Genomic DNA, 23,504 nt, shown 5'->3' on the forward strand with positions numbered 1-23,504 from the left:
CGCGATAACAGTGGCGTTTCTCGCGAGTCGCCTAAAACCGGAGTCCAATTACTCAAATTGTAGCAGCAGTAGCATTGGCTCAAGTAACTGAAGTTATACTATGCCGTGTCCAGCCTTGCACATGGTACTGAGTGCGATAATGCTCCGACCAGTTCCTTATTGTATGTCACCTCTTTCTCCTTCGCTTTCAATAGGTTAGGTGATGTGTGCTCTTCCCGAGTCTTGTCCCCGGTACCGAGATCATTGGAACGCTTTTCAATACAGACATTTCGAATCGTTGTTGTATGTCCCCGATGGAGAACCTCTCGAGATACTCGATTTCACCCTTCACCCATCCAACTTCAACTCTCAAGAACAGTAATGTCCCATTCCAAGTTAATTCTCGGTTCTGTGTTGTGACATAGATCGAAACAGGACACTATTTTTTTGTGGCTTCGTCGACCGAAACACGGACCGCGCGGCCGAAGGCGCAACAAAAAATTATAGCTAACATTAGGGGGTGTGCGAGTACACGAGACTTCGGGTTCGGGTCGCGTCGGGATCCCGAAATGTTTATAAAGTTCTGCTACCCGCGATTTCGGATACCCGAAATGGTAATCGAGTCGGGGGTCCGGAAAGTTTGCAATATTCGGGTACTCAAAGTCAAAGTTGGGGCAAGTCTGCGATCAAATCAGCGATGAATAACTCTGTGCATATTACGATGTCTTGCTTGGAAGTTTGAGAACCGATTATACTAAAAAAATACACAGAAATCATTCTGAACCTGCCAGTGAAAATAAAAGATTCAACAGAAAAATCATAGAACAGCATTATACTTATATTAATACAACTTTAACTTCGAGTACCCGAATATTGCAAACTTGCGAGACCCCAACTCGACCCGAGGATCGGGTACCCGCACACCCCTAGCTAGCATTATAGCTCACGTTAAGACGAATTCAACGACCTACGATATATGACATTGATGTCCCACTATGGGCCACAATATAAAAAAAAAGACTAAATAAAGAAGAAACACATTTTATAAATTTAATTTTGAGAAATCCAACGTTCTCAAAGGTTAAAGAACCATATACATATTTGGCCATGTCGACGGGCCGCGTGCATGACATGCCTGCCCTACATTTATGTTTGAAGTATTATATTGTACCACTAACATTTTTGAAGATGTGGAATTTGTCGAGGAAACGGGCTTTCTAACGCACCAAGGAGCGGGTCGATTGAAATTTGATAAATGGCAGTTACCGGTATCTCGCTCGCACACGTTCCCTATCTTCCGTTCAGTTGAATTCGCAGAAGCCAACGTAGCCACTTAAGCGTCCACGTTCGGTCCTGACTGCGGAAGCTTAATTGTGCGCTACTGTATACGGATCAGCGTAGGATGGGGACACTGCTTTGCGTTGAATTCAGCTAACCGTTTACTTAGCTTGACGTGCCAGCAACGTCCGGCTTGTCAAAGACTCTAACGAGAAAAACCACATCCTGTGCCCAAGAAGTGAACTTCCTCACATTTTCTGAAAGATCTAAACATGAGCAAGCCCATCTTTCAATTTCGCTCCGCTCCTTTATTATTTTCCCCGTGAACATTGGCATTTCCACGTATACTTCTTCTTCTAGTATGCCGCGCCGTTCCGGTAAGCTATTGTAACATAGAATTGCTCGTTCCACATTGTATAGCCACTGCCCATTGCCGTTCGAATAGACTCCAGGCGCGCCAGTGGTGCAAAAGGCCGATCGAAATCAATACTTTCACGTTGCGAGAATCCCTTTGGGACGATACGTGCTTCCCTTTGTCCTAAGGAGCCGCCTCCGCTGTAGTTCGTTTCTCAGGATCATTCGGCTATATATTATCTTATAATTTTTAGGTTAATCGACCAGTGTCCCTGTGTCGTTTTCTTTATCATGGACCTCGGTTTCGATGTCAGTCTTGTTGCGGATAGATACTGTAGGTGGATCCCTTAACCTTGTTACCGATAACGAACAGATGTTCGAGATCATCTCTGGCGGGAACTGTCCTAGATAAATGAACAGAACCGCCCTAGATATATCCACACAAATGTTCAGTTCAAAACCAAAACGTACGCAGGACCAACGCAAGAATAGACAACGGATCATAGACTCGCCTCTACCTGAAACGAGGGTACACGGCGTATTTTGCCAGCTCATTGTGACGCCAATTTGAATGATACCATCTTTTTCAAAGGCTCATTTTAAAGGGGAAACTTCAAGGAATATAACAATACTTTTTTGAAAATTTAAATAACTCCGGCCCCTCACAGGAAAAACTTAAAAAGGAATTTGTTTAAATTTTTCGACATTATAAAGTTGATTTTCGAGGTTGAAAAAATTATTTTGTAATAGCCCAAGCCTTTCCGAATAAAACGAAAAAGATGTAGCTCAATCGGACAAACAGTTCCGGAGATAAAAATTCGTAAGCGAGTCCCGTTTTCGCCGAAATGGGCAAAAATTGAAAACTTTAAAGGCCTGCCGTTTCTAAAAAAAAAAATAAATTCGAAACCAGCAAAATGACTTGACCCCCCCCCCCCTAATTTCGCATGGACTACAACATATTTCATTTAGAACAAAATCGATTATGGTGCCTGCCAAAAGTGATCGATTTGGCATGGAATGACCCTTGCGACCAACATCTAGAACAAGAGCATTCGCAATCGTAATCTCGTTACCCTTAGTCTGTCACATTTCCAATTGCACTACCAATTAATGTAGAAATTGAGATATTTTAAGTTTGGTAAAAAAAAATCGTGCTGCTCGTGAAATATTCTTTTTCAGAACAATATTATTATCAGTGAAGTAAATAGAAAATTACACATTCGTAGACCCGATGCAAATTAATTGCTTTGATAGATTATTTTAGGAAACAATCGTGATTTTAGAATTCTACCATAGACAGTGAAATTGGAGAAGATTGTAATTCCCAACGACGATTCGGAGAAAGCGACAAGAGCCCTGAATAACGATGCATTTGGGAATGAAGTCCAATTACTTGGATCGATCGTTCAACTAAATTGAATGCCGTGTCCGACAAAAGTTAAGCCGTAGTTTTAATCACCGCATGAATAATTCCAATCTTGCGATAAGTTAATGAAAATTCTTAAAATAGCACCATTTCTTATATTTTAATAAAACTTTAAAATACTTCTATGAATATGAAAGTAACTCTCTGTAGCAGAAATGTAATTATCAAGGATAATACAAAGCTGTGTATAAGCGTAATTCATTTAATTTTATTACTAGTTTTTTTATTACTACACTCCTCAAAAGCATTAAGGGATCACAAGTGCGAACTCGAAAAATTGGTCCCACTTTACTGTGATCATAACTCCGTCAAAAATTGCCGTATCGATATCGTTAAACAATGGTTTGAAAGCCTGAAACCTCTAGTTCCAGATGCTCTGTTTCAAATTGTTGCTATGTTGGTTTTTTATAAAATTATAGCGAGATGAAGACAACATTGATCAGAAATATCGATGGAAACTGCATCTACACCCCCGGAAGCTCGCGAAGAATCAACCGACGAGGGAGCAGAAATGCCATTTTTTCCCGCCCGACGAAAAGAAGGAGGGTTGAAAATAGTACAATTCAAAATTTCACGGAAACCTCACATTCATCTAAAATGGAAAAGAAAAATAAGTTTTTAAAAAATACCACGTTTTTAAAACGGCCTAAAAAGTAAAAAGTAAGTTTTCCTAGCCCCAGACAGGTTCCTAACCCCATATAGATTCCTAACCCCATACAGATAGTCCTGAAAATTTGGGATTGTGAATTTTTAATAGTAAGATAATAGTAAGGAGTGTAGAGAGTAGCGCTGCCGTTGAGAAAACTCACACAACAGTTCATATAATTTGCAATGCAATAAAATTGTTAGTGACTTAGGTGAATTGTAGTAAATTTCAGACGGTATTGCGACCGCGTCATATCGGAAACAAACGCCGTGGTAAAATGTCAAAGATAAAGGTTCGGCGAAGTATGTCGGTGTAGCGGTTGTTTCGCTTGGTAAACAAACATTATAGGGTGCGTTCCGTTTCACGCTTCAACGCATGAATCGCTTAGAATTCCCTAGATCCCCACCACTTCTCGCGCATCAGCTACCACAGCTCTGAGGTGAAGCGTTTGATGCAAAGTTAGTAGCGCTAAATTTGAAAGCAGTTAACAAAATGGATAATATTACTGCTACGGAATTACGTGAGGAAATTGAACACCCCAACCCGAACAAGTCATTCACGTGGCCTGATGGGGCAGTACTTCTACTAATAGATCTATATAGAGAAAAGGAAGCCGAATTTAAAAACGGCTTGAAGAGGAACAACGTAATTTGGAAGGAGATTGCAGCCGAACTGCAGCAATGTAATTATGCTGTAAATGGGCTGCAATGTTCGACAAAATTTGCCGGTCTACGTAGCACATACAAAAATATAAAAGACCAAAACAATAAAAGCGGCAACGCGTATAGCAGTTGGGCCTTTTATTCTGTAAGTATATGCTTATGTGTATAATACGTAAAAATGTAAATACAATACTATCTGTTATGTATAGATTTATAAAATTTATTTTGTGGTAATACGTAGTAACTTTGTAAACACCGCACGGAGCTCCTTCGGTGCGAAGCGGGTCAGTGGAGTGCGAATGAGTCATTTATAATGAAAAAAAAATTAATAGCATTAAACGTTTGAAAATGTGAAATTTTCAAATAATTCGAGCAATTATTCATGAATCCGCATAAATTGCGATTCCGCCAGAAAAGTTATTATCACGGCTCTATCTGTTGCCAAGTAATTGGCAACGGTATGCATTTGCGAAAATGTTTCACTTATTTCGGGTACGAGAAGTCCGGATATTAATGTTTCTATTCACTGCGCTTCTTCCATACGAAATGAATACGGTACGCGGGTTGCAGTGACCTCAAACTCGAGCACGCCAAATTAATTTTAATAAACTACCCAAGTTTGCTCGTCTAGAATCATCAAAAAAAAAAAAATAGATCTCTTTATTTGACATTTTTATGAAGCGCTCGGGAGAAGGTTCAGTGGAAAATCAACCGAACCCGTGAAACAAAAAGGAAGAGTATGAGCCGACTTTGAAAAACTGGAAAACTATTTCATCCGACTTTTATTGCTTGGACTTTTTTTATTTTTGCTGCTTCAATCATGTTAATGTGTGCACTGAAGTTGACCGGTTTTTTACGAAAGGAAAAATATACGTCGTTTTGAAAAGAATTGGGACAATTTTTCCAACAACTTCTGCGTCTTTAATAAGCTGGATTTGCAAAATGTTTTGCACAATCATCTATGTAAGTGTAAATGTATTGGAATTTTTCAGAACAAATAAGAATGCGATGAAAATCTCGGCGAGTCTAACGATTATCGTTAATGGAAGGCTTTTTCTCTTCGAGGGTTTCTAAAGGTAACACGCGAAGCGTATTCCGTACCTTCTGAAATTTTCTTGAATAAGAATTCTTGTACTAGGTTGGAACACAGAATGCGTATACGAAACATTGTATTTTCTAAAACTGCAGATTGCCATATTCCAGATAAATGTAGATTAATAATAAGAGGCCTGAGTTGGATATTATGTTATGTTTATATTTTTTGTGTACTAAAATAGTGTTGCAAAAAAGTACAGTTTTTTTATTGTATTACCTTACGAACAATAATGATCACAAAATTTAAAGAACCTTCTTTATTGATTGATTACAATTTCCTTGACCATATTAGGAAATACCGAAACTGAAAGAGATATCTATTTTAACAATTTATGATGAAGTCCAGTCAAAAAACGACAAATAATGTTTTATTTCTTTCCGTAAAAGATGAATTGGCGATGAAAAGATATGATTCCCAGTTTAAGAAATTAAGTTGACCTTCAAATAACCTTGGAAGTACCTAAAACATATTAAAAGGAGGTGACTTTTCTCTTTGAATCCGTAAAACTTTTGTTTCGAACGTTTTCTGCTGGAGTACATTGTTTTCGAAGTAATTGGACGCGAAGTTATCGAATGGCAGTCCGTGTACAAAAAAAATGCCTTCAGATTTACAAGACAAAAAAGGTACCTCCTCGAGGTGATCTAGAAATTCGAGCCTTCTAAGGAGATAAGATGTAACAGTAGTTGATGGTAATGTAAACGCGAGGAACGGCTAACAAGTTCTATCAAAGGAACGGAGCCTTTAAGAAGACTGAATCTTTAGAGTTGGAGTCTCCAAACTCGATCGCAGCAAAGGGCCAAGCAATTAGATGTACATCAGACGCGGGTCGTATTCAATATTATTCTATGAACTAATACATAAACCGGAAAAGGAAAGATTCTAACAAAGGCACTTCTGTTGTTGGATATTTACAACTTACGAGGGAACCGCAGTGGCTGATACACGCCGATTTTCATGAAACTTTACACAAGTATTCATTAAACATACGAAAGAATTTAGCCTAATCGACGAGATCGACTGTGATGACTTCGTCGGCCTGAGTCTCCGCTCTTTGATAGATCGGGAATACGACTTGCTCGTATTATATCGATAGCTCCGCTATTGATAAACATTTCGGAGTTGCCGTATCTAAAGCTTGCTTTACTAATATTCGGACACTCTTAAAAACACCGTAACTTCGCAAATATTGGACTATGCGATTTGAACTTTTTTGGAAAGCTAGAGCAATTAGTTTACTACAGGATGTGAGAAGAAATTTTTTCAAAAATTGCATTTGACCGGAATTGTCGAGGAAATGCTAAATGTTGCATTTTACAACTTTTTTATGCGGGCCTATATTGAAATTTTGAAAAATATGTTTTGTAGATCTGTGTGGGTTATATGCATTGTGAAAGTTTCATCGAAATCGGTTGATGCAGGGAAAAATGACAGTCATTGAAAGATGTAAGAATTCTTAGATTTACTGCTGTTATAGGCCGAAAATCGTGAAAATCTGCAAATTCTTCTTTCGTTCATCTTTGAACGCTTGTAGCTCATTGCAACGTCGACCGATTTTGACGAAATTTTCAGGATATGTTTAATTAAAACAGATCTACAAAACGTATTTTTAAATTTCCAATATAAGCCCACATAACAAAGTTGTAAAATGGATCTTTTAGTATTTTCTTTACAATTTCGACTAATTGCAATTTTCGAAAAAATTTCTTTTCACATCCTGTAGTGAACTAAGTGCTCTAGCTTCCGAAAAAAGTTTTAATCGTATAGTCCAATATTAAAAAGATTATCGCGTTTTTTAGAGCGTCCAAATATTAATGGCAGTCAGTGTACGTTATGACAATACATCTCTACGATCGTTATGCGCAGCTACGTAATTTACGTGGCAACGATGAGCATGATGAGATTAATTTGTTAACTTACATGCAGAGCAACGCATACGTAATAAAATCCGTTATCGATGCATACCTCAGAAGTACATATTGGGGATTTCGCCGACGCTAGTGGTAAACACTATCGTCTTGATCTTCCAGCATGGCCAAATGCGACAGGCTGACTTCGGTCGCATCGCCGCTGACAACCATTGGAAGTACATATACGGCGTATCCAGCACCTCGTGTGCTGGCCGAGGCAGTTTTGGCAGATCTCAGATATACTGTCAATCCTCGACAGGGTAGAGAGACTGGGAAATTCCGCAAGATTTACGACCCGCACCTATACCTGGTCGGGCGGCTGCTGATCCAGTAACCCAACCTGGGTTACCAACAGCTAATTTACTCGAATAGGCACGTGCTACAATTCTGACCTCCGACCAACGGACTCACGTTGAAGACGCCGGCATAACCTTAGACCATATATACTTATAGACACGGCATAGGTATAGTATGTGTATAGGAAAGCCGAGAGTTGAGCGTCCGAAAGATCGTGGTAGCCCGTGACGTCACAAGATAAGTCTTAAGATAATTTCAAAATGGCTGATGCGGCAGACCGACGCTAACCGACGCCGACGCTACCCATTACACGACTGACCGCCATAACCTGAGCAAGTTGGAGCAAGTTCTTTTACTCTGGGTGAATTTTGTAGCAATTCAAAATGGGGATAATGTGCTGATTTAAAATTGCAGTGAAAAATAGTTAATATATAATACTATTATTAATTCATACTTCATTGTAATGCCTTAATAAAACATATAGAATAAACATTTGTATTTCAAATATACTTTATATAATGATTATTTCATGATAAAATGCCAAATTCTTTGAAATTATCCTGTCCATTCTTTCCGGGTATACCCCCCTCACCCTCATAAGCCAAGCTGGTAGGCGCTGTCGATGAGCATAGCTTGTACATCTTTCGAAACTGTGACGTCACGAGCTACCATCATCTGAATGATCTTCCGGCAGTCAAAAGTATCTGCACCGTGTCTATAAGTATATATGGTCTAAGGGCATAACAGTCGCCGACATCGGAGCCAGTATTATACAGGTGTTCAGACTTCCCTCAGAAAAGTGTGGTTGTTAGGGCCAGTTCTTTGGTCGCCGCCAGAACCTACCATCCGTGAGCATAACTTGCATGCGTGTGTTAATGAGATTGAACCGCGCATGCTCGGTTCGGCATGCACACAGTCTTATTCACACACGTACTTACATGAAATTATTAGCGGGAACGTCCAACGGAGTCCAATTTTAGGTAATAAATATTCCGTTTTGTTGATCGTAACGAATTAATAGAAATTAGTTTATGTTATTGGCGCACAGGTTCGATCCAAAATCAAGACAAAGTAATTTTGCAATTTAAAAACATTTTCTCAACGTTTCGATGCAAGTATGGATCATCTTCAAGAGAATTTTGCGTCTGAAAAATACTGAATATTATACTGAGTGTATCACAAGATCAACAATAACCAACAACATAATTTTTTTCACCGTACTTGCTATGTGTAAATTGTTTATAAGTGTATAAATTTTCAACTGAATTCCATGAAGGCATGAACTAAACTGAACCGTGTGAACGTTAAGATAGAACCCGTGCAAGAACGAAGAAACGACGTATATTGACAATCAGCCAATCAGACACGGTGATCGAAAAGTTCTTGAATCGATACTTGGCGGTAAATGCAAATTGAAAAACTGCCTTTCCTAACCCAGGCACATTTGCTTGTATACCATTTGTTGTTACGGTGCAAATTAACACTCAAAATATTTGACCAACAATTCTAAAACACCGAGTGTTTACTTGGTGGATGAGAACAATTCTTAGAATTTGTTATATGAAAGGAAACTTCATCATATACATCTTACTGGTTCAGTAATGCTGCGTAATATTCATGAATCTTAGGTGTTTCGTGCCTAAGATTTACGCTTTGTTGTTTAATCATGTGAATAGTTTCCAGTAATAATCTTTGTTTTAAATTAGGTTCTCTGTCAAAGAAATCTATTTGTCTTGATTTTGGATCGAACCTGTGCGCCGATAACATAAACTAATTTCTATTAATTTTAGGTAATATTGGAAAAGGAGCTACAAAGAGAAGCGCGGAGCTTCATGTTTCCAAAATTGTTGGATGGATGATGAAATGTTTAAATGAAGTAGAAGGTAGATTGTATTGCATTGCATGTCATCAGACTATCAGATGTCATAAAAGAGTTTAATTAGGCATTCAGAGACGGACAAAAACATATACGAAATATGAGGATGTGTAATAACAAAGCCACCGAGAATGATAATAGTTGTTAGCCGTTCTTGCAGAGCATAATGTAGCTTTTTGCACAGATGACCATTTAGTTCCCGTTTCGAAAGATATTTTCATTGAGTCAAAAGCTGTGCAGGACCTTTCACTTGCTCGGCACAAGTGCAGCAAAATTATTAAGAATGGATAACCAAACGCGAATTAGAAAAACTTATTGAATGTTTAGAAACAACTCGATTTTCTATTTTAAGTGATGAGAGCACAGACATTTCAGATAAGAAATTAATGTGCATTCTCGTAAAGTACGTTTCACTATCTGATAAAAGAGTAATTACTCAATTATTAGATTTATTACCTTTAGATAGCACCGATTGTACCGCGAATAAAATTTTCAAACTTTTAAAAGTTTTTTTAAAACTGCGAAATTTTCATAATGCCACGTATTTCTTAAGTAAATAAATCGTATCTTTAAATCAATAGTCGGCACAATTATCGTTTCTCTGAATCACTTGAAAAATTCGACTTGACAATGATAAAACTAAACTACTTACTAATCACTTTAGGGCCCCATAAATTTTTAACTTTTTCTATAATTCTGTATATTTTTACGAGAAAACGCCAAAAATACAAGTATCTATCTTAGGAACCACTGTTTTTTAAAAGTTATGCATGTTTAAAGTTGAACGATTTTTGGCGTTTTTAACAGGTAAGGGCGCCGCCATGTTGGTAAATACTCAGCGTCGCACGTCGTCGTCGAACGAGAGTACCGCTAGATGGAAACACAAGCAGGCGGTGCAGTCGATACCGTAGTTTCGATTCGAAGCTTGCGTTAATGGAAAAGATGAATGGATGTAAAGGGTGTCATAAGCGATAATAATGTCCGGACGACAAAAATTTTCCTCGACAAAACCGATACTCGTATATTCATAGAAAGCTAAAATAATAGAATATACGTTAAAATGATGAAAATTCTTTCCGAAACGAAAACTAAAAAAGTACGAGTAGAAACTGGACACGGAAATATCTTAAATTTACAAAATTGTATGACTATAACATTGGAAACCTTTATGATATTAAGGAGACTTTGCAAAAGTGTTCATTAGACCTACCTAAGAATTCAGCCGTATTTCGTCCGTGCCCGTTTTCTCTTTTGAGGGAGAAATCGATCCTTTTATCCGAACCAACCCTTCTACATAAGTGCCTGTAAATCGCAAACGACAAAAGTTATCGAAAAGAGGTTGCAATAAAAGTTATATCGTATCTTTGCGCCCATAAATCTGTGCGAACAATTTTTTGAAAAAAAATACATTTTCAAAATCTTAATTCTCAAAAATATGATTTTTCCAAAAAATTATTCGGGCAGATTTATGGACCACAAGATACGATATAACTTTTGCTTTAACTATTTTTTGATATCTTTTGTCGTCTACGATTTATGAACACTTACGTAGACGGACTGGTGCGAATAAAAGGGTTGATTGCTCCCTTGAAATGAAAAACGGGCACTAAAGAAATGTGGCTAAATTTTTGATCTGACGAACAATTGCGTAAAGTCACGGTGTCAGTCACCGGGCTCCCTTGTCAGAGTTTAAGAAACCGACGCATTAATGATCTGATCTAGAAAAAGGGCAAGAAACACGTACGGTTTAATGTAGCGAAACTCTCTGTTGGTATTTTTATTTCCATGATTAATTATCCTACTTTAAACACGGGGTGATTAATATCGCCAGCGTGACTGTGCTATAACGCGGGTATCTACCGATACAATTACAGTAGGACCTCGAATATCCGAACCTCCGGGGTCTAAAGCCTTTTAGCATCCTAACACGCATTTGCTTTAAGCAAATGTAAATTGCCCATTCGAAAGTAATCCATATGTAACACTATTCATTGTACAAATACATAAAAATTGTATCTAGCATTAACACTTGGGACTACCGTTCGTCCATTATTTTATTAGACTGAAAGTAATATTACTAGAATGCGGATTTTATGGATTTATGGGAAAAATGTGTACGTACAAATTAAAACAGTAGAAAGATTGATCTGATTCAGGATTGCTACCGTTTCCAGCTTGCTAGAATGATTAAATTGAGAATAAAATGCCTACTTGGCTGCAGTCTCGTGCAATTAACGCAGACAATTTTCATTCTGCACAAAGATCCGCAGTCTAAATATTATTCTTGGGTTTTATCAGCCTTCTTACTGTTTCATGAATGCCTATAGTCCGCAGTCTACCTATAAGTGAGTTCTCGTATTCGAGCAGCGATGTTTGATCATGGTTGAAGGAATCGACTCGTATAAACAAACGCACGGTTAAACAAAACTGTTATCGCCGGTAAATGATGGAAGCCGGATAACCAGCGAACAAAGAACCCTAATCCGGGACAAAATGGGACATCGGTATGCGCGCGCGCGGGGTCAAGGGCGGGGCGGGGGGTTATCTATCGGTGTAGGGGTGCGCGTAAGAAGCGCTAATTACTTTTCGCAACACAGAGTTGTTAGAACTGTGTACCTAGGTGGTACACACGTAGGTTCGATGGAGAGAAACTGGTGGCAGAGAGTTTCCCGGCCCGGTTCGGGTAAAGCTGGGTCGCGGTGCTATCGATCTCCGCCTACCTGGAGACCTCTCTCAACCCGAGCTCGTACTCGATTGGTTTGCAGGATGAGCGTCGAGCCTAGAAAAAGGATAGAGGGATGTAGGCGGAGGTGGCAGGATATAAAAGGAGATAGAAAAGGGAGAGGTACGTAGCAGAAAGATTGCGTGTATTATATCTATACGTGGTGTACTACATGCTTATGTCGCCGCGCCGAGCCACGCCGAGCCGCGCCGAGCCACGCTGGCCTTCCTCCTCCACAAAGGTTACGAGAAAAAGCTCCGACAACAATGAACGTTTCCCTGGAAAGTCGAGGAAAGTGACGCGCGCACAATAGCAAAAAACGAGGCGAAACGAGATGGCAAACTTCATGCCGTGCTTCGTATCTCACGGGGTGATGCCCGTGAGACTCTTCATCCGAACTTTCCCAACAGTTTTCTTTTCCTTTCGCGGTTCAAATCGAATTTTATATTAGTACCTTATCCTCTTGTGCTCCTCTCACCGGGAAGCAAACAATACCGGAACAAAACAAATCGAAATTCCCATATTGCAAGTGCGGTCGCGCGCGCGCGCGTGATTATCGCGGAGGAGGATTACAGTAGAGAGCCGTATCGCCGCTATCAGAAAACTATTTAAAGAGATTGGAGAAATGTTTTTCATGTTATGAGAGATATTTTTTAGGAAGATCATAATTCTCTCGATTGGGGACACTTCTATTTAAAAAAATTCCTACCTAGGTGGAGCACCTTCTGAAATTATCTACAATGCAACGTACGATTTTTCAATGAAATAGATATTTTTTCAATCTGATTAAACAATTGTACGGCGCTGTTTAGGACGCCTCCAATTTATAAATTCTGTAAACATCTCCTATCTGCATGTAGGTAGCACAGTATCCAATTGATGGACATACAGAGTGTCGCAGGACAAGTGGGACCGCACGGGCACGGAATAATTCTACGTGCAGAATAAATAAAAAAAATTGAATAACACCTTTTTGATTGAGGATTTGTTTCCGAGAAAATCGAGTTTGGAATTTGGGCAAGTGCAGGTGTACACGGTTAACGGCGAACCCGTTCAGCACCGATGTTTACAGAGTGTCGAGGACTCTTATTTTTTATCCCCGTATCGCTAATTGATCGATACTTTTTATTTCGGTTAAATGATTTTGAAAATAATAGTTAAATAATTAGAGATCACAACAACGTTGCATTTAGGGTTTGTCGGTTTTCAAAAACCGGGTTTTATCTATCTACTACGCATGCGCGAGAAAAGTGGGCTCAATTGGAACACTGTCCAAAATAGAGCAATTTGCTTACTGGGACATAATATTATATTATAAAGATAAGAATAAGTAATATAATACCAACTATATTATATTATAATAATGTAGGTGTTAGATGTTAGATGCGTTGGTATTAGTGAAGATCGATCATCGGCGACCAGCTGGGACGATCTTCGACATTACAATTAGAATTTGTCATTACGAGCCGACGATCGATAAAATTTCGTATTTTTTGTTCGCGGCTATCAAATTTCGGGAAGTTGAGAAGGTATTAGAAAGGACTTTAGTAGATATCTTTGGTATCGTATCCGTGGTGTGTTTTAGTGACGGTTGTGAACGCCGACTTTTGGACTTTCGTTTGAATATTGATTTTGCGCGCGTTTGAATATTGGTGAGTCGCGATGGCAGAAAATAGAAGAAATTTGGCCAACCTAACCATCATTGAGCTCAAGGCACTGCTCAGGTCCAGGGACATGATTGTCTCAGGCTCGAAATCCGAATTAGTTGCCCGCTTGATCGGCGCTGTCCCGAACATTGAAGACGGCATTCAAGAACGTCACGAAACAGCGGAGTATCACAACAACCAAGACTTTGGAACAGCGACGTCTCTCGCGGAGATAGAGATGGAGATTCTTCGCCAGGAACGCGATCTTTTGCCGCCGCGATCCACGGGGAACAGCGTCACTGTCCGCCCCAATACAAGTATCAGAATGATCGTCGATATAGTGAGCGAATTTATGGGCGCGGAAACACATTCAAAATATGGAGAAAGCAAGTAGAGCGACTCAGGACCATGTACAGCTTGGACGATTTCGCGACGGTCACCATAATTACGTTGCGCCTACGAAGTAAGGCTTTCAAATGGTTCCATTGGAAACCAAGCCTATTAGAATTGTCCGCGTCACTCTTGCTGGAAGAGATGCGGAAGATGTTTGACCATCGGATGGACAAACTAGCTGTGAGAAGAGAGTTTGAAAACCGTACTAATTGTAGGGGAGAGTCGTGCAGTACCGACCGGCGTACTGTACCGACCAAAATTAGTTTATGACTTTTCCAGGTCAAATGGCTACACTTCCTTTAAGAAAACAAATGAATATAACTATTGTGGCTAATATGTTTCGTTGCTACATTGTTCATTCGATTTTTTCGCAGTTCTGACACATTTAGCGTGAGCGTTGATATTTCGAGTGTTAAGAGTTATTTTCTAGATCTGATAATTTGTTTCTGAGGTAAGTAAATGACTTTGTTGAATTATGTATATTATACCTAGTCTATTAAGTATAATTAACGGGCCCTGTTTTGGAATATTCTTTGTATATTCTGTATACCATAACCTAAAATGTTTCCCCATGTTTGTCGTCCAGTACCGACCATCCAACTGTCGTGCAGTACCGACCAATCAACCATCGACCAGTATAAGCCAAACTTTTCTTATCTGTAAGTTCAATCTGTTAGCATTTGAAATGAAGTTAGAGAAGATGTTTATTCAATCTTTCTTCTACCTTTTCCCACAGAAAAATGTCCGAAATTCCAAAGCGGAAAAAACCATCATCAGTGCTCACTTTAAATATTAACGATAATTTTTCATTAACTTCTTTACGTGGTGTAACTTCAAAGTTCATGGAAATAGTAAAATCAATCTCTCCTAGCAACGACACATTAGAGTTGCAAACAAAAAAGAGAAGACAACGGACGCAACAATCCGAAATCCTAACTTCGACCGTTTTTATAAACGAAGTTCAGAAAAAAAGGAACCTGGCTGAAGAAAAAAAGATAAATGCGGAGAAAAGAAAAGCTGCAAGAAACGAAAAAGCCAAAGAAGCAGAAAAAAGGAAAGCTGAAACTCAATTAAGGAAAGGAAATAAGGAAAGATGTAAAAACTAAACGAAAAAAATGACATAATATATAAAAATATATAATTATTTTATTATTTGTATAAATAAAATTTGAATAAAAATGCGTATTCTAACATCTAAATGTCTTTTTTTAACATTATTAATGATTTAGACTGAAAAATCTACTAAATACGTAATGGTCGGTACTGGACGACAATTCTTTGTTTCCTTCAAATTCTAATATCTTTATTCTTACAAATATTGAATACTAATTATTAAATTTCACAAAATCAATTTCTGGCCTTTTATTAAGTTCCCTTTGTGTTACAAATTCCTTTTTTTTTAATTTTAATTTTTACCGATTCTAGTCTACCTAATAACAAGAAAACTTAGAGCGGTCGGTACTGCACGACTCTCCCCTAAGTAGATCATCAGGACAGTTACAACAGTGTTCAACCCCACAGAAGAGCCAAAATGTACTGCTGCAGGGCAACATAAAAAAGTGCCAATTCATCCCAAATGCAGCCAGATTATACAACGTTGCTAAGAAATTAATGAAACGCAACCGTTATGCACACAAGAAGAGAGGAGATTTAAAGGCACGACTGGAACGAGCAACAGCTTTATTAGAATCCAAAATGACGAGATCATGTTAATAACATTCATGGAGGGCAACGCTTACACGACACCACCGGCAGTCGATGAGTACTTACGCAGCATCGGTGACTTTTCACCGCAGTCACTTAAACACCACAGATTAGACCTTCCAGCGTGGCCAACAGAAAATGGCGATTTCGTACGAGTAACAGCCGATACACATTGGAAATACATGTCTTATCCAGCTCCGAGAGTGATGGCCGAAGCAGTAAAAACGGATTTGCATTATACAATAAATCCGCGAGAAGGTAGGGGTGGGATTTACCCGAGGATCTGAGACCAGCTCCAGTTATAATTCCCGGACGTCAACAGCGTGGGAACATAGCCGCAATGGCTGGGCGAGTGGTTACACCAGGTCTACCTACTGCCAATCTGCTAGGCTGAGCACGCGCTACTATTCTCTCCTCTGATCAACGAACCCACGTCGAAGACGCTGGGATTACACCAGATAATTTTATATATAGATATTTTGTGATAGATAATTACATTACAAAACGGAGATGGTTCGTGTGAAAAAGATTGAATGCACGAACCATTTGCTACGGAACTTCTGTAATAAAATGAAGGATATTGTGAAGAAGAACTCCACCCGGTAAATACAGAAAAGCCGCAGAAAGTAAATCGAAGGAAAATGTCTCGATCTTTAACAAAATGACTTATTTAAAAAAATGACATGGTGACGACTAGCCACGTCTTCGGAGAGCATAAAGAGTGCCAAAGACTCCGTCCACTTCTGATGAAAATCGGAACATATAGGCAGATTGAAGAGGTCTTCCATCCATTGATGGCTCACGCTAGAAAGTCTGTTATATAAGTGCAATAACAATTCAGTGGAGAGCTTCAATGCGATCATTGCCAAATATACTGGCGGGAAGAGAATCAATTGGAGTCGAAGGGGATCCTATACCGCGAGATGTAACGCTGCTGTCATCCAATATAACAAAGAAAAGAAGACTGCGACAAAATGAACAAAAGGCGAGTGTGGTTACCGATGAGCGAACGATAACCCTTTTGTCAGACGAAGGATAAGGATTACGGACCCAACGCAGAAAAACCAGACATGGAGGAACACGTGTTCAATGCAGGAAAGGACCGAGACATGGAGATTCTGCAGGATTGGCAGAACAATTGACACACTATTGAAAAGGAGGCGTGAGATCAAGCAAAGAGGCAGAAGTGGCAATTGCACAGATCTAAATTACTTACGGCATAGAACTTCGGCATAGTGTGCGAAGTCTCGAACTCTCGGTCGAGCATCCGGACATGATCGCCGCAAAAAGAAACACGGCAATGCAAATTTCACATTTAATTACAACTAATTTTTGTAAAACTTTAAAATTATACTAATAAATCTTTGAACACAACGAATGAAACATGTTAGAGAACGTAGAGCAGCGATCTTTCAGATGTACACTTTGTTCTGAGAGAAGCTGTCATAGAACAGCAATTAAAATATACAGAATCATATACAGGAAAGATCCATCGCTTCTCTACAAATAATGAAAATATTTAAGGACATCAAAGTTATTGATAGTGCTGCGTTATAAACTGTTCAGAGAAAATAAGGTTTTCAGGGAATAAATTGACACTGGTAAATGGGGGCAAAGACTTGCATTAAAATATCATTGGCACTTAAATAGAAGTGATCTGGATCAGACTACCTCAAAAAGGAAAATGCAATTAATACTTCATTCGGCAGACTCGTAGCACTGGATCAATCGTATTTCGAAGACATTTACTTATTTATTAGGGTAACAAAAGGTCATAGGATGGTGGAAATTATATCATTCACTGGATTTGAAATCTTGAAGAACAAATTAGTTTTTCAAAAACTGCTAGGAAAATATTTCATGGTTTCGGAAATATATGATAACTAAAAATTTTCGTCAATTTTTCAATAACAATAGTAATTTTACTCGTGAACGAATAAATCCCATCCCTTCCTCCCAGTTACGTACCTTAATCGTTGCGGTTAGGATACTTACGTCAAAAATAACAAATTCATCTATAGGAAAATCCTGTTAACACGTTGATTATCCACTCAGCGACCACGAAAATCATCAGCGACCACAGAATCAGTTCGAAGTGAAAAAAATGATTTTACAAATACTTTTGTGACTACTTCAATAAAAAATCGAAGATGATGTAGGCGTTAGATGCATTAGGCCGTCCGCAAACGGCTCGATTAGTGGTCGACTGAAACATATTGATAGGAAACCACTTACTCAATGACGAAAAAAAACATATGTAGAATTTTTCAGATTGAGTGAAGAACAAGTGGATTTTGTTTTGTGCCATGTTAGCAATAATTTAACTGAACCATCATCTCGGAGAGTAAAATATGTATATCCCATTTCAGCAAAGGGCAAATAGCTCCTAACATTAAGGTAAGTTAGTTACTTGGAAGAATCCGAATCTGAAGAATCTGAACTCACAAGAGAATCGATGTTTCCGTATGATTATCGAAAAATCAATATCTCCGTGTCAACGATTTCATTTGTTTCAAACGATCAGCCTTTTCATCGAATAAATTGTATGCAGTTTACACGTACAGTTTACGCACGCTGTACACGTCCCAGGAAAATTACATTATACATTGTGGGTTTTTGTCCAGTGTAATGGCAATGCCGAAGAGACAGTAAGAAGACTAGCCGAAGAACGTCCCAGATTAAAGCCTACTCCCTCAGCCGACTACGTACGAGGAATGGCGTTGCGGTTTTAGGGTGAACGCATACTAGAGGGTCTCGAGAAGGCCGCGGAGCCTTGCTCTTCGTCTACCTGCTAGAGATTTGTTGCCGCATGGACTCCTTGCTCCCTTCCTCCAAGGCCCCTGCCTTCTCGAAACGATCCGCGGCCTTCTCGAGACCCTCTAGTATGCGCTCACCCTTATTCGACATGGTCGTTCGATCGCGACGGAAGAAACGCCGGGAGATCGCGAGCAGCCAGGACGGCACGTGCAGAAAGCGACATACTGGACATCGTGGAAGAGGATGGCACACCGTGAGCGTGCGTGATATAAGTCGCCGTTTGAGGTAAGTCAAAGTATTGTAACGACGGCATGAGATGAAAAGTTGCCTCCCCCTGTGGTATGCTGAAGATATCGCAGAGATCGACAGAAATCCTGACAACAAGGCTGTTGTCGAAAAAGAGGAAATCAGAGAGATACTCTCGAGCCTTTGAAGCGAGAACACTTGCCTACAAATGCACTGTTCCTGATATTACCCGTTTATCTGTGTTACGCCGAATAAAGTAGTGTTGCTAATTATTATGTGTTCGCCGGCGAGACGAGGCCGAATTAAAACGTATTCAACAGTAGGAATCTATGCATTTTCATGTATGATATTTTGTTTTAGTATCGATCGTTCAGCGGTACATCGGATTCTGCAGGAGACCAGTAAAAATTTGTGCGGGTGCAACAATTGGAGAGCCGGTGGATTGCGCGACCGGCGGCTAGAGTTTTCAAGGTGGCTGCTGGGTGAAGTTATCCGGAATCCGGCGTTCGTCACAAACATATTGTGGACCGACGAAACACTCTTCACAACGGAAGGGTGCTTCAACGCCCACAATTTGCATGTATGGAGCGTCTAGAATCCGTTGACGCTTCGGCAACGCGGAGCACAGAACTGCTGGTCGGTTAACTTTTGGGCAGGCATTTGAAGCGAACAAATCCTCGGGCCGTACATTCTACCCGATAGACTGAACGGCCCGAGCTTCCAAATCTTTTTGGAGAATGTTCTGCCGGATCTCATGGACGATGTTCCTTATGCGATCAGGCTGAACATAACGCGTGCTATACGCTGATGGGGATGCAGTCAAAGAGATGACACTAGAAGATGCATGTACGTCATGTATCTGCTGGTTCTTTGGGAAGAGACCATGATTCATGGCTCACAAACAACTAGTCCTAACTGAGTAAGATACAGCCTGTTACAGAACTGCCCAAGAGTCTCCTCTTTCAGACCAATACATCATCTTCCAAGTCGTGGTCGGCTTAATGACCATTGCGAAGGAGTTGAGGACGGGCAAAGATCGAAACATCGAATACATTGAAAAGCGATGGAAGGCATTGTGCGTAACACAGGAGATTGAAAACCAGATCAAAAAGGGAAATTTCAAAATCTCTCGTATAATAGATCGAATTATCACCAGGCAGCAATCATCACTTAGGCCAGGGGTCGGCAACCTGCGGCTCGCGAGCCACATGCGGCTCTTTGGATGTGAAGCTGCGGCTCTTTAGTTCCATACGCAAATATTATTTATTTTATTAAAAAAAAAAACATTTAAAAATCGTTCTGAACTGATTAACGAGGATTAGGCACCGATTCTATCTCTCAGCCACTTGTACTCGCTTTTCACCGCACCCCTCCCCCGTGACACGAGTCGTCACTGTCGTCAGTCAAAGAGTTAGAAGCGAATTATCTTCTCAAAGTTATGTACTATATATTATCTAATTTGTTGTGAAAAACACTACTTATATATGAATAAACAGATATTTTTTCTTATGAATAAATAGATTAGTTTTTTTTTATCAAAAAACTTTATTTATGCGAGTACTATTTATTGTTGGCAAGAAAAACTTTTGTGGCTCTTTAAAAACTTTGAAATCTTGTAAATTGTAATTTTTGACTCTTCCGACTCAAAAGGTTGCCGACCCCTGACTTAGGCCATAAATTCTTTGACTACGTAGTGACAGGCCTTCCCTCAGGCTCCCCAGGGCTCCTGATTGCCACACTTGAACAGGTCAAACTGGTTATTAAGGAATGGGGCCTAAAGACAATATTGAAAATGGACGCATTCATAACAACAAAGAATAGACCACTGGAACTTGCACCAATAGCACAAGAAGCCGTTGACATGAGACGACAGCTGCATGGAAACTCTCAGGGAAAAACAAGGGGACCACTTTCCCTGCCTAAAATTGTATCCACTCACAGGGGCTGGCTTGTTGAACCACAGGGAGTACTCTGATTTGTATTATCCTCGGGCCGTACATTCTACCCGATAGACTGAACGGCCCGAGCTTCCAAGTCTTTTTGGAAAATGTTCTGTCGAATCTCATGGACGATGTTCCTTATGCGACCAGGCTGAACATGTTTTTCCAAATGGATGATGCGCCAGCGCACTACGCCGCAAGTGTCCGCGCCCATTTGAATGAAACCTTCCAAGACAGTTGGATCGGCCGCGGTGGACCTGTTGCGTAGCCCGCGCGGTCACCTGATCTCAATCCGCAGGATTTTTTCCTGTGGGGCTACTTGAAGGTAATTTCAATTTTCATGTATTTTCAGGTATTTTTTACTGATTGTTGTATACGTGTTTGCTTACGTTTTCTTTTCCTTTTATAAATAATGTCATTTCAGAATGAGGTGTACCGTGAACCGATACACTCAGCGGAAGAGATGGTGGCACGCGTTCACGGTTCCATTGCGACACGTTGTACGGAGGGCTGAGCTGTGCGTTCAAGAGAACGGAGGCTACATTGAGCACCTGCTTTAACAACAATCGGCCCTTTTCAGGGCCACCAACATCTAACGCAATTTCGACTCCTTTTCTCGTTAATCAGTCTTTTCCAGAGCCACAAAGGAACTACAATCGACGAGATACATATCTCGTTTCCGCGATGTCGAAGAAACGATGCTGTGGATGGATAATAGCAATTTATATCAGTAACAAGGATACACGAGATATCTCGTCCATGACATAGTTCGTTCATCAAGAATCGATGATTCTCGAAAAATCAATATCTCCTTGGCAACGATTTCATTTATTTCAAACAATCTGTCTTCATCTAATACATCGTACGCTGGGAGAGCTCAGTTTCGCGCGGAATCGCGAAGAGCATGAAATTCTTCCCGCGTCGGAGTATGTAATTTCGTTCGCTATCGATAGCAGTTAGAAAAGTGTGCAACGTGTTCAGCAATTGTGTGAAATTGTGTTTTTTCCCATAAACAATGCGGTTTTTATGTACCGACAATCCAACAGCGTTTCGCCATGCAGCGTGACGGATCAGACTCATTCACTGGCCAGCAATTGTGTACGCGGTGCGGCTAAAGAAGTTTTCACTTCAAAAAGGAATAGAATTTATTCACTCAGAAATAATTGTTGAGAACGTTGAAATGATTTATCGTTTCATTTACAATGCTGCATTGTAGGGACGAACATTTTACGGACTCAAGGTATGTATTGGTGAATGAAATGGAGCGTGTATATCTATTCTTCGTTCGCAGCAGCGAACAAGCATGCACGTTAGAAGTAATTGAGACGATATTTCACTGTATGCAACTAGATGTTGGTAACGTATGCAAATCTAAGGTGAATAGGAGAGGTGGCTATTGTGATCCTGATGTATACGAGTGTCTCCCTCTTTTGTGTAGGTTCCAATGGCTCGGAATGTTGAGGGGAAAGTAAAAGAGGTAACGTAGAACCTTTTATGATGAATATAGTCGGCTGTTCTCTGTGTTGCAGGAACTGTCATCAAGCTTACGACATGCGTAGATAGCAGGAAAAATCACTTTTAAAGGGAAAAGTCAAACTAAGCTCGATCGAACTGTTTCATACAATTCAGCTTCGCTTTATAATCCCTTTAATACATATCATCGTGTAATACATATTATCGTATTTACTTCATATTTAGACATATAGGTATTTTCATTGTTGCTATTTGTCACTATTTGTTATATTATTTTATACAGTTACGCACACAATTGATCACACACACTTTAAATTAGAATAACTCTTTTACGAATGGACCAAACGACCTCAATTTCTCTGTAAGGCTATTATATGCATTCTGAAAATTTCATTGAAATTCGTTAATTAGTTTACGAATTATAAATGAATTATAAATTTTTCAACTATCGAAATAATTCACCTAATATTAATTTGGCGGGTGATATTCGCGACCGAACAAGAACCTTCACCGTAGCAGCGTCTAATCAAAAGTTCTCACTCGAATGTAAATAAATTATTAATTTGCAGGCCTGTGCGAATTATGGAACATTGGCGGAGCCAATTGCACCAATTTTGCCAAAAGGACATTCGGAGCCATTATAACCGATAAATTGGCCATAGGATTTAGCTGGCTGGGGAATAAGGGTAAAAGAAGATTTGACGCTACAAAATTAGCCACGGTAATAATTGGTAATTAATCACGTGCACTTGGATATTTTTGATATTTATATTATCAATATATATTATCAAATTGAAATTCTAATTTTTAGACGCAGCAAAGATATTGAAAGTATCTACTTCGGAAAACGATACCGAAGTTTGTATGTAGACATGGTTTTTTTAATAATGTGGCATGTCAAATTCTTTTGCCACCAAGGGTCTCATTAAGTATTATATATGTACATATATTATATAACGCTAACTGCAAGAAAAAAAAGAAATAGAGAAGTCTACGATAATTCGGTAATATTTGAGGTATTAGTGCATTTATACATATATTTCTTACTCTCGCCTATTGAAACTTTAATATTCCTTTGCACGTCCCTATACGTAAATATACC

At 39.5% G+C, this 23,504-nt stretch overlaps 1 protein-coding gene and 1 pseudogene across 2 annotated transcripts in view; both read right to left on the bottom strand.

Annotated features, from left to right (window-relative positions):
• Nucleotides 1-23,504, bottom strand: part of Nca (neurocalcin homolog) — a 240,375-nt gene that overhangs the window by 148,525 nt on the left and 68,346 nt on the right. The window lies entirely within an intron of this gene.
• The window catches only part of LOC143216253 (DNA repair protein RAD51 homolog 1-like), a 43,941-nt pseudogene that overhangs the window by 9,203 nt on the left and 11,234 nt on the right, over nucleotides 1-23,504 (bottom strand). The gene's annotated exons all lie outside the window — the stretch shown is intronic.

This window comes from Lasioglossum baleicum, chromosome 15, assembly GCF_051020765.1.
Source record: "Lasioglossum baleicum chromosome 15, iyLasBale1, whole genome shotgun sequence".
NCBI classification, from domain to species: Eukaryota; Metazoa; Arthropoda; class Insecta; order Hymenoptera; family Halictidae; genus Lasioglossum; species Lasioglossum baleicum.